Genomic DNA, 17,034 nt, shown 5'->3' on the forward strand with positions numbered 1-17,034 from the left:
GTCGATCCCACGGAGATTGTCGGCTTGAAGCAAGCTATGGTCATCTTGTAAATCTCAGTCAGGCGGATTCAGATGGTGATGGAAGGTTGATAATTAAAAGATGAATAAAACATAAAATAAAGATAGAGATACTTATGTAATTCATTGGTGGATTTCAGATAAGCGTATGAAGATGCTTTGTTCCCCTTGAACCTCTGCTTTCCTATTGCCTCCTTCCAATCATTCATACTCCTTTCCATGGCAAGCTTTATGTTGGGCATCACCGTTGTCAATGGCTACATCCCATCCTCTCAGTGAAAATGGTCCTGATGCTCTGTCACAACATCGGCTAATCAGCTGCCGGTTCTCGATCATGTCGGAATAGGATCCATTGATCTTTTTGCGTCTGTCACACGCCCCACAATCGTGAGTTTGAAGCTCGTCACAGTCATCCCTTCCCAGATCCTACTCGGAATACCACAGACAAGGTTTAGACTTTTCGGATCTCAGGAATGGCCGCCAATATTTCTAGCCTATACCACGAAGGTTCCAATCTTAGATCAGAAACCCAAGAGATACGCATTCAAGCCATTGCTAGTAGAACAGAGGTGGTTGTCAGGCACATGTTCATAAGTGAGAATGATGATGAGTGTCACGGATCATCACATTCATCAAGTTGAAGAACGAATGAATATCTTGGAGAAGAGATAGACTTGAGTTGAATAGAAAAATAATAGTACTTTATATTAATTCATGAAGAACACAGAGCTCCACACCTTAATCTATGGTGTGTAGAAACTCCACCGTTGAAAATACATAAGAACAAATAGTGTAAGCATGGCCGAATGGCTAGCCCCCAAGGTCTAGGGACTAAACGTCCCAAAGATGTGTGTCAAATACAATAGCAAAAGGTCCTATTTATAGAGAACTAGTAGCCTAGGGTTTACAGAAATCAGTAATTAATGCAGAAATCTTCTTCTGGGCCCACTTGGTGTGTACTTGGGCTGAGCATTGAAACATTTTCGTGTAGAGACTTTTCTTGGAGTTAAACGCCAGCTTTTGTGCCAGTTTGGGAGTTAAACGCCAAAATTCTTGATCTGACTTGGAACGCCTGTTTGGGCCATCAAATCTCAGGCAAAGTATGGACTATTATATATTGCTGGAAAGCCCAGGATGTCTACCTTCCAACGCAATTGAGAGTGCACCAATTGGGCTTCTGTAGCTCCAGAAAATCCACTTTGAGTGCATGGAGGTCAGAATCCAACAGCATCTGCAGTCCTTTTTCAGCCTCTGAATCAGATTTTTGCTCAGGTCCCTCAATTTCAGCCAGAAAATACCTGAAATCACAGAAAAACACACAAACTCATAGTAAAGTCCAGAAGAGTGATTTTTATTTAAAAACTAATAAAAACATAATAAAAACTAACTAAAATATACTAAAAACATACTAAAAACAATGCCAAAAAGCGTATAAATTATCCGCTCATCATTACTCCTCCGTACGTTTTTTTTTATGTTCCTCCCTGTTTTCAGTTTTCTTTGCTTGAGGACAAGCAAACTATTAAGTTTGGTGTTGTCGCTTTGCTTGTGGCTTTTCTGTTTATTTTAATGACACCAAAGGGAGGCGAATCATCTTCACGGAGGAACACAGCCTAAAGAATGAGACTGCCACTAGGATAACTGAGGTGGTTGAGTTCCTTTCATTCTATATTTCCTTCCGTTCTTATTATGTTATATTCCTGTTTTCTCTTGTTTTACTTGAATGTCTGCATGATCCTTTGTTATTTCAATTCCTAGGTTCTAGTTTATTTTTCTATTTTTATTTTGTTATTTGTTTTATAATTCTGAAAAGTGTCTCATGTATTTCTCACTGAGCTTGAATCCAAAAGAAAAAGATGTATTGCATGAGAAATAGAGTTTATAACAAAGAATAGTCTGATTTATTTAAATGTGGTGGTATTCTTTGTGATTCTGAATGCATGACATAAACCGTGCATATTTGAATTTGAATCAAAGGATGTTGATGTATAAAGAACATGAATTTAGAGAACTATTATGAATCCTCTGAAGTTATTAAAAGCTTAATCCTTGAAGCAAAAAAAAATAGCAAAAGAAAAATAAAAGCAAGGTCCAAGGCTCTGAGCATCAATGACTAGGGAGGTCAGATATGATTAAAAGCTCAAAGAGTTGTTTCCCTAGTCATATGCTTGTTGTGTTTTTGTGTCAAGTAAGCCTTGAGACAGAACACTTAGAGTCGAGACCAAGTGCATTTAGCAAAGTATGACAAAGGCTTTGAGCACCACTGTCTGGGAGTAGCTGGAAGAAAAATCAGAACTTCAAGAAAGTTCCCAGTTAAGTGCTTGTGGTATTTTTGTATCAAGTGAAACTTGAGACAAAACATTTAAAGTCACGGCTAGGCTCAAGGTGCAAAGCACTGAGGAAAAGAGAATTAAAAGGATATCTACTGTGTTCAAGGATTAAACTGAGGTATAAAGATCAGAGAACTCATAATATGACCCGGATTCTAATTCCAAATGACATTGACATTCCTCTGATTCAAAGGAGAGTGAGATGCCAGAACTGTTCAGAATTGCAAGAGATAAACCCCACTTTAAGGAGAGACATGAGCATAACTGAACTCTCACTTCTCATGCAAATTCACATCTTAACCTTGTATTAGTTTTGGTTGCTTGAGGACAAGCAACAATTCAAGTTTAGTGTTGTGATGCGTGAGCATCTTTTCTATATTTTCCTAGTGAATTTGCTTTCAATTTTTTTAGTTTAATCAAGAATTAATTATCTTTTAGCCACTATGGATGCTACTTTAAGTCATGTGCAATTCTATTTATTTTAGGTATCATTCGGCTGGATTTGATGGAGTTTTCACAGAAAAAGAGAAGAAGGCGAATGATGCTGTTAACCCTAACCTCTCAGCACTCAAACCTGAATAACTCGAGCTACAGAAGTCTAATGGATGTGCTTCCAGTGGTGTTGGAAAGCTAACTTCTAGAACTTTTCAAGATATGTAATAGTCCATACTTCTTCTCCAAGGAACGCTGCCAAGGCTGCGCCTAACTTGCATTAACAATAACATACAACAATTGCCTTCAATCCAAGTAAGGCGCAATAAATCTTCAAGTTAGGCGCAACACATGAGAGCATCACACTCTTTCTCACTACATCCCTCAAGTAAGGCGTGGCTTGTTGCCAAGTTAGGTGTGGTCCTTAGTAAAGTTTAGTGGTCCCCGCGTTTACAAGGCTCGCGCAGATTGTTTGATTGGTTCTGATTAAACTTTAATTTTTATTTTAAAATGGAAAAAATATTATTTAGTTTTAGAAATGATAATTTACATTAATTAGGATTAGATATAAAAGGAAAAAAGAATCAGCCCTTCGGATTCTCTTCTTCTCTTCTACCTCATTCAGCAATTTACAGTTTTACAGAATCCTAGATATCTCTGAAGCCTTAACTGTTTCTCCATATATTATTCATAACTTGTTTACCACTTGCTTTCTGATATTCTGAATTTACTGTTTGATGCAATTGAGACCCAAACACTATTTTCTGTTTGTCTGACTAAGCCAATCACTCAATCATTGTTGCTAGATCCATCAATCCTCGTGGGATCGACCCTCACTCACTTGAGGTATTACTTGGTACGACCCGGTGCACTTGCCGATTAGATTGTGGACTTTAAATTTCGCACCATCTAGCACAAATGACATATATCTATATGCCTTTTACAAGTTACATTTGGGTTTAAATCCTAGTTAAAGTTAGATGTTGTTTAAAAATCTATAATTTGTACCTATATAATATATGTGAGTGTATTGAATAGGTATGTAATATATCATAATAATACCTAAGATTAAAAACGGTCTAATTTATTTGACAAAAAAAATAAAATAAAATAATAAATATTTTCAAAATATATTATTTTTTAATTATATATTGATGATAAACCAGAGCAAGATATACTTTAATAATAATAAGCCACATAATTATTTTTTCTTAATAATAGGACTTTTTATATAAATAAAATAAATATATTATACATATGCATCATTTTTGAACTATTTATAAATTTAAAATCTTAATCTTATCCCAAATGCACATAAAATAAAATATATATGTATTTCAAATACAGTGCATTTAAAATATAAACAAAATGAAATGCACTAATTTGGGGTGTACTCAAAATCTGATCCATTAGCAAATTGAATATATTTCAAACGCATGGCATCTAAGATATGTGCCTATTTAGTTTTCTCTAATCCTATTCATTCATGTATTCATCCCACTCTTTGACGTTCTTTTCAGTGTCAATTCTTATTACTCTGTCTCCTCAACCATCTTCGTCTAAATCCTTTATTTTTCTTATATAATAACACATAAAAGAAAAATTTTTAACTTTCAACTTGATTAAATTAAATTTATTGCTAATATATTCGTAAAAACATCAATTCCAATTAAAATATCAAAAAAAGAGGCTACATTAAAAAGCTTATTAGTAAACAATAAAGGATTTAAGAAAAAGTAATACTTAGATGAATATATAAATTCTAGCTAGCTTTTAATATTTAGATAAATTTTTTGGTAAATAAATATAAAATTATTAATGTATAAATACCGTAATATAAATTGGATGAAAATTAATTATGTTATCCTTTAAAGTTAAAGAGAAATGATGAGGAGCCAATGGAATATTTATACAATATGTATAATGGAGGTTTAGGGAGTATTAAAGATATAATCATTAGTGTTACCTTTTTTTCTGTTAAAACTTTTAGAATGAATGGTATCATGACATGATATTAGAGCGCTAAATCCAAAAGGTCAAGAGTTCCATCTTGGTGAACTCCAAAATCAGCATCACTACTCTTCTTACTATAAAAGCGAGCCCTGAGAAAGGAAACTCGTGTCATGGCTTCTCCTCAAGACAACCAGACCGCAGCATGTCGAATGAATCCGGCAGCACGTGCATGAATCCCGTGCCGAGAATGATTCCCCCGGCGAAGCATTTCACCACCATGAAGAGCTCGTTTTCGGGGCTCAACGCCGGGATCCAACGCGTCACCAAGGACAGAGATACGCCGATCATGCTGGTTACCAAGATTGCAAATATAGTACAAGATTGTTAATTAAAAATTTAAAATATTTGATGTTTAAACTTGACAAACACAAAAAAATATATATATAAAAGGACAAATAATAATAATAATAATAATAATAATAATAATAATAATAATAATAATAATAAAAAAGTAAAAAAAAGAGATATTAATTCAACTAAATATATAACCAACTTTTTAGTAAAGAATTTCAACTAGTTGCTTGTGAAATTTCTTTTTATTCCTTTTATTCATCAATATCTCCCTTCTCATCTTTTTCTTGTTTATTCTTCCAAGTTTCAATCCAAATCTCAATAATATATATCATCACAAATTTACTTCTTGCTGTCACCACCATTGTCTATTATTCTAGATTATAATTGATAAATTTTAAACTCTCAAAAAAAAAAAGATAAAGTAATTTTAATATTAAAAAAATGAGAAGTAGTATTAACTAATATAAAAATTAATTTCTTATAGATTTTGTTGAAATTATTAAACTAAATTGTAAAGGACGCAAAGTACAGTCATTGTATAACAATTGTTAATTAATACACTAAATTATTAGACGTACCAACAAGTACTACGTAGATCAGTTAGGACAACAGATTAATTATTCTTCACCAATCAGGCAATTAGCGCGATAAAGTTTCTATTAACAAGTTTTTCTATAAATAAAAGAATAAAAAATAAATAAATAAATGAATAGGAAAGTCAATGTATTTTACAAGGGACAAAGGCAACCGAACGCACAGAACATGCATGAATTAGAAAAATGAGAATTCATTGAAGCCTTTCATGGTTCATGCAACTATTGTCCACTAATTAAATATTGGTTGCCTGTTGATTTGAAAAACATATCATGAAAAGAAGTTAAACTTGTTTTTTGTCATGGAAACGAATTGATTGTTGTGGAGGCATTGTATAAGTCTTATCTGTATGTTCTATATTTTTCTCGTGTTTTCTATATTTAGAAATAATAATTATTTATATGTCTTTATTTATCAATTTAAGTTTTTTTACATAAACAATTGACATTGTATTATTAAGAGTTTGTTTGGGTGAGTTTCTAAAAAAATATCTTTTTTGGAGTTATCTTTTTTTAAAAGATCTTATGAAAAAGTAAAAGTAATTTTATGTTTGGGTATCTCATGCAAAAAGATCTTTTTATTTATTAATTATGTTTGGGTATAGCGATATAAAAGTACTTTTTTGTTTATTTATTACATGAAAAACACTTTTTTTTAAGAAAAAAGATGTTTTTTTTTTATTTTTCTAGTTCTTTTACTTTTATTATTAGAAATTTGTCAAACACGTTAAAAAAAATAAAAAAAAGATATTTTTTTATCAAAATAATGGTGCCCAAACAAGCACTAAATCCCACTACTAACAACACATTTAAAAGAATATGTTAGATGTATAAGATATTAGTTTCTTCTTTTGTTTTTTCTCCTGTTATTTTTTTCCTCTTTTATTTTATTTATATTTTTCTTTTCTTGATACTTATCTCTTTGAAATTTTTTCTCTTTTCCTTCTCCTCGCCTTTTCACTTTTGATGAAAGATTATGCGAAAAGATGTGACACGTATCTATACTTTAAATTTGTTTTGAAAAGATATAACACGTATCTGTACTTTAAATTTGTTTTCAAAATCATTCAACCGTATTCGTATAACTGATTTATTCTAAGGTCAATACTATTGTGATAAAAGAGATATTTTTCTTTAGTTGTGGAAGAAACGTGAAGAAGCAAACTGCTAAACACATATTATCTTGTTTTCTAAAGGACGACACGTCCTAACTAAAAGAAGAAACTGCAAACAGCTCTGATACATGAGAGGAAATTAATTAGGTAAGTATAATTTTGTATTAATGATTATGATTGTATTTTTGAGTGTTTTTATTTTAGCCCAGTAATATTTTTTGTTATATTGTACTGTGAACTATTTTGTTGTTTTATTGTGTTATTAGATATTTAGTCTTTAATTTTTATTCATTGGACATAGTATGAAATTATTTTTTGTTGTGGAAGGTAAGAAAAAAAATTAGTTACTGTACATTTGATTAGTTTATATTATTGAATAGATTATATAATATAAATAAAAATTATCAATTTTTGGGATTTTGAATATTTTCTTGCAACTAAGAATTAATTTATTTTAGTTTTATAAGTAAATTGGTTAGAGTTTCATTTCACAATTCTATTTTTTTCTTTAATCATTTAATAATATTATGGTTAAATATTTTTTATCCCTGTTTTTATTTTATTTTATTAATCGTTATTTTTCTTTGATTTGTTGATTTTTATTTTATTGTCGTTTAGAACATATAAAATAACGAAAACGTCTATCTTTTGTGTTTACATACTTTCATTTTATGTTGTCGTATTTTATTCTGGAGTATGATGGGTATACGAGACAGAAACAAGTAACAAAAGTTGTAAAATAAAGTGAATAAATAAAATATATTAATATGGGTTTAAGACTTAAGATGATGTGTATTTAATTTTTTTCAAAAAATTGGTTTATAAGTTTAAAATTCGTGAATATTAATTGAAAATTGATATAAAATTTAGTATAAATTAAATTATTTAAAAATAAGAATTATAAAAAAAATTAAATTTGATATTAATTTTTTTGTTTTCCACCGTATTGGATTGCTGCATGCATAAGGTGGGATTCGAACTCGACACTTGCTTAAATAACTAGTGAACTAACCACTAGACTAACCCAATTTGATTTTATTCTTATTATTGTTATTGTTGTTATCCCTAATTCGTTGCTTCTCCTTCATTAGCCTTTGATTTGTCAAGCCTTTTAGCATCTCCTGTTATCAACCTTAACCCAATTACACACTAACAGAATCAGAGACATACACTTTTCTCTTCAAATTCTAACTCTTTCAACCCTTCTTTTATTATTATTATTATTATTATTATTATAAACGGGGCTTAAGTCCAGAAAGAGAGAGAAGTTAGAACATTATAGTTTTATGGGGATACAAACACTCCAAAAGCCAATAACCCTTAAAACCAAAAGGCAAGGGCAAATAAAAAGGATCCCAAGGCTTTGAGCATCAGTGGATAGGAGGGCCTAAAGGAATAAAATCCTGGTCTAAGCGGCTAAACCAAGCTGTCCCTAACCATGTGCTTGTGGCGTGTAGGTGTCAAGTGAAAACTTGAGACTGAGCGGTTAAAGTCAAGGTCCAAAGCAAAAGAAGAGTGTGCTTAAGAACCCTGGACACCTCTAATTGGGGACTTTAGCAAAGCTGAGTCACAATCTGAAAAGGTTCACCCAATTATGTGTCTGTGGCATTTATGTATCCGGTGGTAATACTGGAAAACAAAGTGCTTAGGGCCACGGCCAAGACTCATAAAGAAGCTGTGTTCAAGAATCATCATACTGAACTAGGAGAGTCAATAACACTATTCGAAATCTGAAGTTCCTATAGATGCCAATCATTCTAAACTTCAATGGATAAAGTGAGATGCCAAAACTATTCAAGAGGCAAAAAGCTATAAGTCCCGCTCATATGATTGAAACTATGTTTCATTGATAGTTTGGAATTTATAGTATATTCTCTTCTTTTTATCCTATTTGATTTTCAGTTGCTTGGGGACAAGCAACAATTTAAGTTTGGTGTTGTGATGAGCGGATAATTTATACGCTTTTTGGCATTGTTTTTAGTATGTTTTTAGTAGGATCTAGTTACTTTTAGGGATGTTTTCATAAGTTTTTATGTTAAATTCACATTTCTGGACTTTACTATGAGTTTGTGTGTTTTTCTGTGATTTCAGGTATTTTCTGGCTGAAATTGAGGGACTTGAGCAGAAATCAGATTTAGAGGTTGAAAAAGGACTGTTGATGCTGTTGGATTCTGACCTCCCTGCACTCAAAGTGGATTTTCTGGAGCTACAAAACTCGAAATGGCGCGCTTCCAATTGCGTTGGAAAGTAGACATCCAGGGCTTTCCAGCAATATATAATAGTCCATACTTTGGCCAAGAATAGACGACGTAAACTGGCGTTCAACACCAACTCTCTACCCAAATCTGGCGTCCAGCGCCAGAAAAGGATCCAAAACCAGAGTTGAACGCCCAAACTGGCACAGAAACTGGCGTTCAACTCCACAAATGGCCTCTGCACGTGCTACACTTAAGCTCAGCCCAAACACACACCAAGTGGGCCCAGGAAGTGGATTTATGCATCAATTACTCACTCATGTAAACCCTAGTGACTAGTTTATTATAAATAGGACCTCTTACTATTGTATTAGTCGTCTTTTTGACCATCTTTGGTCTCAGTTTTAATCCATTGTTCATCTTAGGAGACTATTGATCTCGTTTAGGGGGCTGGCCATCTCGGCCATGCCTGGACCTACACTTATGTATTTTCATACGGTAGAGTTTCTACACTCCATAGATTAAGGTGTGGAGCTCTGCTGTTCTTCAAAGATTAATGCAAAGTACTACTATTTTCTATTCAATTCTTCTTATTTCGCTTCTAAGATATCCATTCGCACCCAAGAACGTGATGAAGGTGATGATTATGTGTGACGCTCATCATCCTTCTCCCTTATGAACGCGTGCCTGATAAACACTTCCGTTCTACATGAAATAAGCTAGGATGAATATCTCCTAGATCTCCCAACCAGAATCTTCGTGGCATAAGCTAGAATGATGGCGGCATTCAAGAGAATCCGGAAGGTCTAAACCTTGTCTGTGGTATTCCGAGTAGGATTCAATGATTGAATGACTGTGACGAGCTCCGAACTCGCGATTGCAGGGCGTTAGTGACAGACGCAAAAGGATAGTAAATCCTATTCCAGCATGATCGAGAACCGACAGATGAATAGCCGTGCCGTGACAGGGTGCGTGAGCATATTATTCACTGAGAGGATAAGATGAAGCCATTGGCAAGGGTGATGCCTCCAGACGATTAGCCGTGCCGTGACAGGGCATTGGATCATTTTCCCGAGAGATGACCGAAAGTAGCCATTGACAGTGGTGATGTATCACATAAAGCCAGCTATGGAAAGGAGTAAGACTGATTGGATGAAGATAGCAGGAAAGCAGAGGTTCAGAGGAACGAAAAGTATCTCCATTCGCTTATCTGAAATTCCTACCAATGATTTACATAAGTATCTCTATCCCTATTTTATTATATAATATTCAAAAACACCATTATCACTTTATATCTGCCTGACTGAGATTTACAAGGTGACCATAGCTTGCTTCATACCAACAATCTCCGTGGGATTCGACCCTTACTCACGTAAGGTATTACTTGGACGACCCAGTGCACTTGCTGGTTAGTTGTATCGAAGTTGTGACAATTATGTATTGAGAACAGAGCACCAAGTTTTTGGAGCCATTACCAGGGATTGTTTGAGCCTGGAGATCACAATTTCGTGCACCAAGTTTTTGGCGCCGTTGCCGGGGATTGTTCGAGTTTGGACAACTAACGGTTCATCTTGTTGCTCAGATTAGGTAATTTTATTTTTATTTTCTTTTCAAAAATTTTTCAAAAATCTTTCAAAATTTTCCCATTTGTTTTCGAAAAAAAAAATGTTTTCAAAAAAAAAAAAGTATTCAAAATTTTTAAAGAATGAATTCTAGTGTTTCATGAAGCATGTGAAGCCTGGCTGGCTGTAAAGCCATGTCTAAATTCCTTTGGACTGAGGCTTCCAACCATCAGTTGTTACACGATTGTAGGGTATGTCAGGCATGTCATGTCTGAATTACATGTTAAAGCTTGGCTGGCCATTGGCCATGTCTAGTGTTTTGGACCGGAGCTTTCATTGAAAGCTTGGCTGGCTAGTGAGCCATGTCTAATTCCTGGACTGAAGCTTTAGACTAAGAATGCAAGATTCCTGGAATTCATATTAAAAAATTTTGGAATCCTTATTTTTCTTTTTCATATAATTTTCGAAAAAACCCAAAAAAAAAAATTCAGAAAATCATAAAAATCAAAAATATTTTCTGTTTCTTGTTTGAGTCTTGAGTCATGTTATAAGTTTGGTGTCACTTGCATATGCATCCTGCATTTTTTCGAAAATATCATGCATTCATAGTGTTCTTCATGATCTTCAAGTTGTTCTTGGTAAGTCTTCTTGTTTGATCTTGATGATTTTTTATTTTGTGTCTTTTCATGTTTATCATATGCATTCTTGAATTCTTAGTGCATAAGCATTAAAGAATTCTAAGTTTGGTGTCTTGCATGTTTTCTTTGCATTAAAAATTTTTCAAAAATATGTTCTTGATGTTCATCATGACATTCAAAGTGTTCTTAGTGTTCATCTTGACATTCATAGCATTCTTGCATGCATTCATTGTTTTGATCTAAAAATTTCATGCATTGCATATTTCTCATGTTTTTCATAAAAATTTCAAAAATCAAAAAAATATCTTTCCCTTTTTCTCTCATCAAATTCGAAAATTGAGTTGACTTTTTCAAAAATTTTTAAAAATCAAGTTGTTTCTTATGAGTCAAATCAAATTTTCAATTTTAAAATCTTATCTTTTTCAAAATCTTTTTCAAAAATCAAATCTTTTTCAAAATTCTTAGTTATTTTCGAAAATTCCAAAAATATTTTTCAAAAATCCTTTTCTTATTTTTATATCAAATTTTCGAAAATAACATAATCAATTAATGTTTTGATTCAAAAATTTGAAGTTTGTTACTTGCTTGTTAAGAAAGATTCAAACTTTAAGTTCTAGAATCATATCTTGTGATTTCTTATGAATCAAGTCATTAATTGAGATTTTAAAAATCAAATCTTTTTCAAAACTAACTTCAATCATATCTTTTCAAAAATATCTTCTTATCTTATCTTTTTCAAAAATATCTTTTCAAAATATCTTTTCTAACTTCCTAACTTCTTATCTTTTCAAAATTTGTTTCAACTAACTAACTAACTTTTTGTTTGTTTCTTAACTTTTTCAAAACCACCTAACTAACTCTCTCTCTCTCATTTTTCGAAAATATCTTCCCCCTTTTTCAAAATTTCTTTTTAATTAACTATTATTTTAAATTTTAAATTTTAATTTTCGAAAAAAAAAAGAGAAAAATAAAATACTAACAATTTTCAAAAACCAATTTTCAAAAATCACTAACTCCTTTTCAAAAATAATTTTCGAAAATTTCCTCCTTCTCTCTCATCCTATTCTATTTATTCATTCATTAACTAACATCTCTTCCTCACATCATCACCAAATTCAAACCCCCTCTTCTATCTGTGTTCGAATTTCTTCTTCTTTTCTTCTACTAACAATAAGGATCCTCTTTACTGTGACATAGAGGATTCCTCTTCTTTTCTTTTTCTCTCCTCTTTCTTATGAGCAGGGACAGAGAAAAAGGTATTCTTGTTGAAGCTGATCCAGAACCTGAAAGGACTCTGAAGAAAAAATTAAGAGAAGCTAAATTACAACAATCCAGAGACAACTTGATTGAAAATTTCGAACAAGTAAAGGAGATGGCAGCCGAACCCAACAACAATGCAAGGAAGATGCTTGGTGACTTTACTGCACCTAATTCCAATTTACATGGAAGAAGCATCTCCATTCCTGCCATTGGAGCAAACAACTTTGAGTTGAAACCTCAGTTAGTTTCTCTGATGCAGCAGAACTGCAAGTTTCATGGACTTCCATCTGAAGATCCTTTTCAGTTCTTAACTGAATTCTTGCAGATATGTGATATTGTTAAGACTAATGGAGTAGATCCTGAAGTCTACAGGCTCATGCTTTTCCCTTTTGCTGTAAGAGACAGAGCTAGATTATGGTTGGATTCTCAACCTAAAGACAGCCTGAACTCTTGGGATAAGCTGGTCACGGCTTTCTTAGCCAAGTACTTTCCTCCTCAAAAGCTGAGCAAGCTTAGAGCTGATGTTCAAACCTTCAGACAGAAAGAAGGTGAATCCCTCTATGAAGCTTGGGAAAGATACAAACAGTTGACCAAAAAGTGTCCTTCTGACATGCTTTCAGAATGGACCATCCTGGATATATTCTATGATGGTTTATCTGAGCTATCAAAGATGTCACTGGACACTTCTGCAGGTGGATCCATTCATCTAAAGAAAACGCCTGCAGAAGCTCAAGAACTCATTGACATGGTTGCTAATAACCAGTTCATGTACACTTCTGAAAGGAATCCTGTGAGTAATGGGATGCCTATGAAGAAGGGAGTTCTTGAAGTTGATACTCTGAATGCCATATTGGCTCAGAATAAAGTATTGACTCAGCAAGTCAATATGATCTCTCAGAGTCTGAATGGAATGCAAGCTGCATCCAACAGTACTCAAGAGGCATCTTCTGAAGAAGAAGCTTATGATCCTGAGAACCCTGCAATAGCAGAGGTAAATTACTTAGGTGAACCTTATGGAAACACCTATAACTCAACATGGAGAAATCATCCAAATTTCTCATGGAAGGATCAAAAGCCCCAACAAGGCTTTAATAATGGTGGAAGAAACAGGTTTAGCAATAGCAAACCTTTTCCATCATCCACTCAGCAACAGACAGAGAACTCTGAACAAAATGCTTCTAATTTAGCAAATCTAGTCTCTGATCTATCTAAGGCCACTGTAAGTTTCATGAATGAAACAAGGTCTTCCATTAGAAATCTGGAAGCACAAGTGGGCCAGCTGAGTAAAAGGATCACTGAAATCCCTCCTAGTACTCTCCCAAGCAATACAGAAGAGAACCCAAAAGGAGAGTGCAAGGCCATTGACATAAGCGCCATGGCCGAACCTGTGAGGAGAGGAGAGGACGTGAATCCCAAGGAGGAAGACCCCCTGGGACGTCCAGTGGTCAATAAGGAGCTTCCCTCTGAGGAACCAAAGGAATCTGAGACTCATCTAGAGACCATAGAGATTCCATTGAACCTCCTTATGCCCTTCATGAGCTCTGATGAGTATTCCTCTTCTGAAGAGAATGAGGATGTTACTGAAGAGCAAACTGCCAAGTTTCTTGGTGCAATCATGAAGCTGAATGCCAAATTATTTGGCATTGATGCTTGGGAAGTTGAACCTCCCTTGTTCATCAATGAACTAAGTGATCTGGATCAACTGACATTGCCTCAGAAGAGACAGGATCCTGGAAAGTTCATAATCCCTTGTACCATAGGCACCATGATCTTCAAGGCTCTGTGTGACCTTGGTTCAGGGATAAACCTCATGCCCCTCTCTGTAATAGAGAAACTGGGAATCTATGGGGTGCAAGCTGCTAAAATCTCACTGGAGATGGCAGACAGCTCAAGAAAACAGGCTTATGGACAAGTAGAAGATGTATTAGTAAAGGTTGAGGGCCTCTACATACCTACTGATTTCATAGTCCTGGATACTGGAAAGGAAGAGGATGAATCCATCATCCTAGGAAGACCTTTCCTGGCCACAGCAAGAGCTGTGATTGATGTTGACAGAGGTGAAATATTCCTTCAATGGAATAAGAACTCCCTTGTGTTTAAAACTCAAGGATCTCCCTCTGCAACCATGGAGAGGAAGCAGAAAAAGCTTCTCTCCAAGCAGAGTCAACCAGAGCCCCCACAGTCAAACTCTAAGTTTGGTGTTGGGAGGCCACAACCAAACTCTAAGTTTGGTGTTGAACTCCCATATCCAAATTCTAAGTTTGGTGTTGGAGAGTCTCAACAAAGCTCTGCACATCTGTGAGGCTCCATGAGAGCCCACTGTCAAGTTATTGACATTAAAGAAGCACTTGTTGGGAGGCAACCCAATGTTTATCTAATTCTTATTTTTATTGTTTTTCCTGTTTTCTTAGGGTCATGATCATGTGGAGTCACAAAATAAATATAAAAATTGAAAACGGAATCAAAAACAGCAGAAGAAAAATCACACCCTGGAGGAGCATCTGTTTGGCGTTCAGCGCCAGAACAGAGCATGGTTCTGGCGCTGAACGCCCAAAATGGGCAGCTTCTGGGCGCTGAACGCCAGAACAGGCATGGTTCTGGCGTTCAACGCCAGAAATGGCACACAGATGGGCGTTGAACGCCCAAAATGGCCACCAACCTGGCGCTGAACGCCCAGAGTTGTGTACAAAGGCATTTTTACATGCCTAATGGGTGCAGGGATGTAAATACCTTGACACCTCAGGATCTGTGGACCCCACAGGATCCCCACCTACCTCCACTCACTTCTTCTCACCACTCTCTTTCACACAACCCCATAAACACTCTTCCCTAAAAACCCCTCACCAATCACCTCAATCTCTCTTCCCCACTAAACCTTCACCACTCACATCCATCTCCTCTTCCCCATAAACCTACCTCATAAACTCCACCTACCTTCAAAATTCAAAACCAATTTCCCACCCAAACCCACCCATATGGCCGAACCTTAACCCCACCTCCCTACCCTATATAAAGCCATCCATTCTTCTTCAAATTCACACAACACACCCCTCTACACTCTCCTTGGCCGAAACCACTTCTCCCTCTCCCTCTCCATATTTCTTCTTCTTCTTCTTCTATTCTTTTGTTTATTGCTCGAGGGCGAGCAATATTCTAAGTTTGGTGTGGTAAAAGCATAGCTTTTTTGTTTTTCCATTACCATTGATGGCACCCAAGACCGGAGAATCCTCTAGAAGAGGGAAATGGAAGATAAAAGCTTCCACATCCGAGTCATGGGAGATGGAAAGATTCATCTCCAAAGCCCATCAAGACCACTTCTATGATGTTGTGGCCAAAAAGAAGGTGATCCCTGAGGTCCCTTTTAAACTCAAAAGAAATGAGTATCCGGAGATCCGACATGAAATTCAAAGAAGAGGTTGGGAAGTTCTAACAAATCCCATCCAACAAGTCGGCATCCTAATGGTTCAAGAGTTCTATGCCAATGCATGGATCACCAAGAACCATGATCAAAGTAAGAACCCAGATCCAAAGAACTATGTTACAATGGTTCGGGGGAAATACTTAGATTTTAGTCCGGAGAATGTGAGGTTGGCGTTCAACTTGCCATACATGGAAGAGAACGCACGCCCCTACACAAGGAGAGTCAACTTTGATCAAAGGTTGGACCAAGTCCTTATGGACATATGTGTAAAAGGAGCTCAATGGAAGATTGACTCCAAAGGCAAGCCGGTTCAACTAAGAAGATTGGACCTCAAGCCTATAGCTAGAGGATGGTTGGAGTTCATTCAATGCTCAATCATTCCCACTAGCAACCGGTCTGAAGTTACTATAGACCGGGCCATCATGATCCATAGCATCATGATTGGAGAAGAGGTGGAAGTTCATGAGATTATACCTCAAGAACTCTACAAGGTGGCTGACAAGTCCTCCACCATGGCAGGGTTAGCCTTTCCTCACCTCATCTGCCACCTATGCAATTCAGCTGGGATTGACATAGAGGGAGATATCCTCATCAAAGAGGACAAGCCCATTACTAAGAAAAAGATGGAGCAAGCAAGAGAGCCCAGTCATGGAGCTCAAGAGGCGCAAGAAGCTCATTTCCATGAGATCCCTGAGATGCCTCAAATGCACTTTCCTCCACAAAATTATTGGGAGCAAATCAACACCTCCCTAGGAGAATTGAGTTCCAATATGGGACAACTAAGGGTGGAACATCAAGAGCACTCCATCATGCTTCATGAAATAAGAGAAGATCAAAAAGCAATGAGGGAGGAGCAACAAAGACAAGGAAGAGACATAGAAGAGCTCAAGGACATCATTGGTTCCTCAAGAAGGAAACGCCACCATCACTAAGGTGGATTCATTCCTTGTTCTTATTTCTTCTGTTTTTTGTTTTCTATGTTATGTGCTTATCTGTGTTTGTGTCTTCATTACATGATCATTAGTAGTAGTAACTATGTCTTAAAGTTATGAATGTCCTATGAATCCATCACCTCTCTTAAATGAAAAATGTTTTAATTCAAAAGAACAAGAAGTACATGAGTTTCGAATTTATCCTTGAACTTAGCTTAATTATATTGATGT

At 35.3% G+C, this 17,034-nt stretch overlaps 1 non-coding gene across 1 annotated transcript; it reads right to left on the minus strand.

Moving 5' to 3' along the window:
- Nucleotides 1–12,958: 12,958 nt before the first annotated feature.
- LOC112745407 (small nucleolar RNA R71) lies at nt 12,959–13,066 on the minus strand. The gene has a single exon (XR_003173338.1). It is a non-coding gene; the product is annotated as a small nucleolar RNA R71 (small nucleolar RNA).
- Nucleotides 13,067–17,034: the final 3,968 nt, after the last annotated feature.

Source organism: Arachis hypogaea, chromosome 14, assembly GCF_003086295.3.
Source record: "Arachis hypogaea cultivar Tifrunner chromosome 14, arahy.Tifrunner.gnm2.J5K5, whole genome shotgun sequence".
Lineage (NCBI taxonomy): Eukaryota > Viridiplantae > Streptophyta > Magnoliopsida > Fabales > Fabaceae > Arachis > Arachis hypogaea.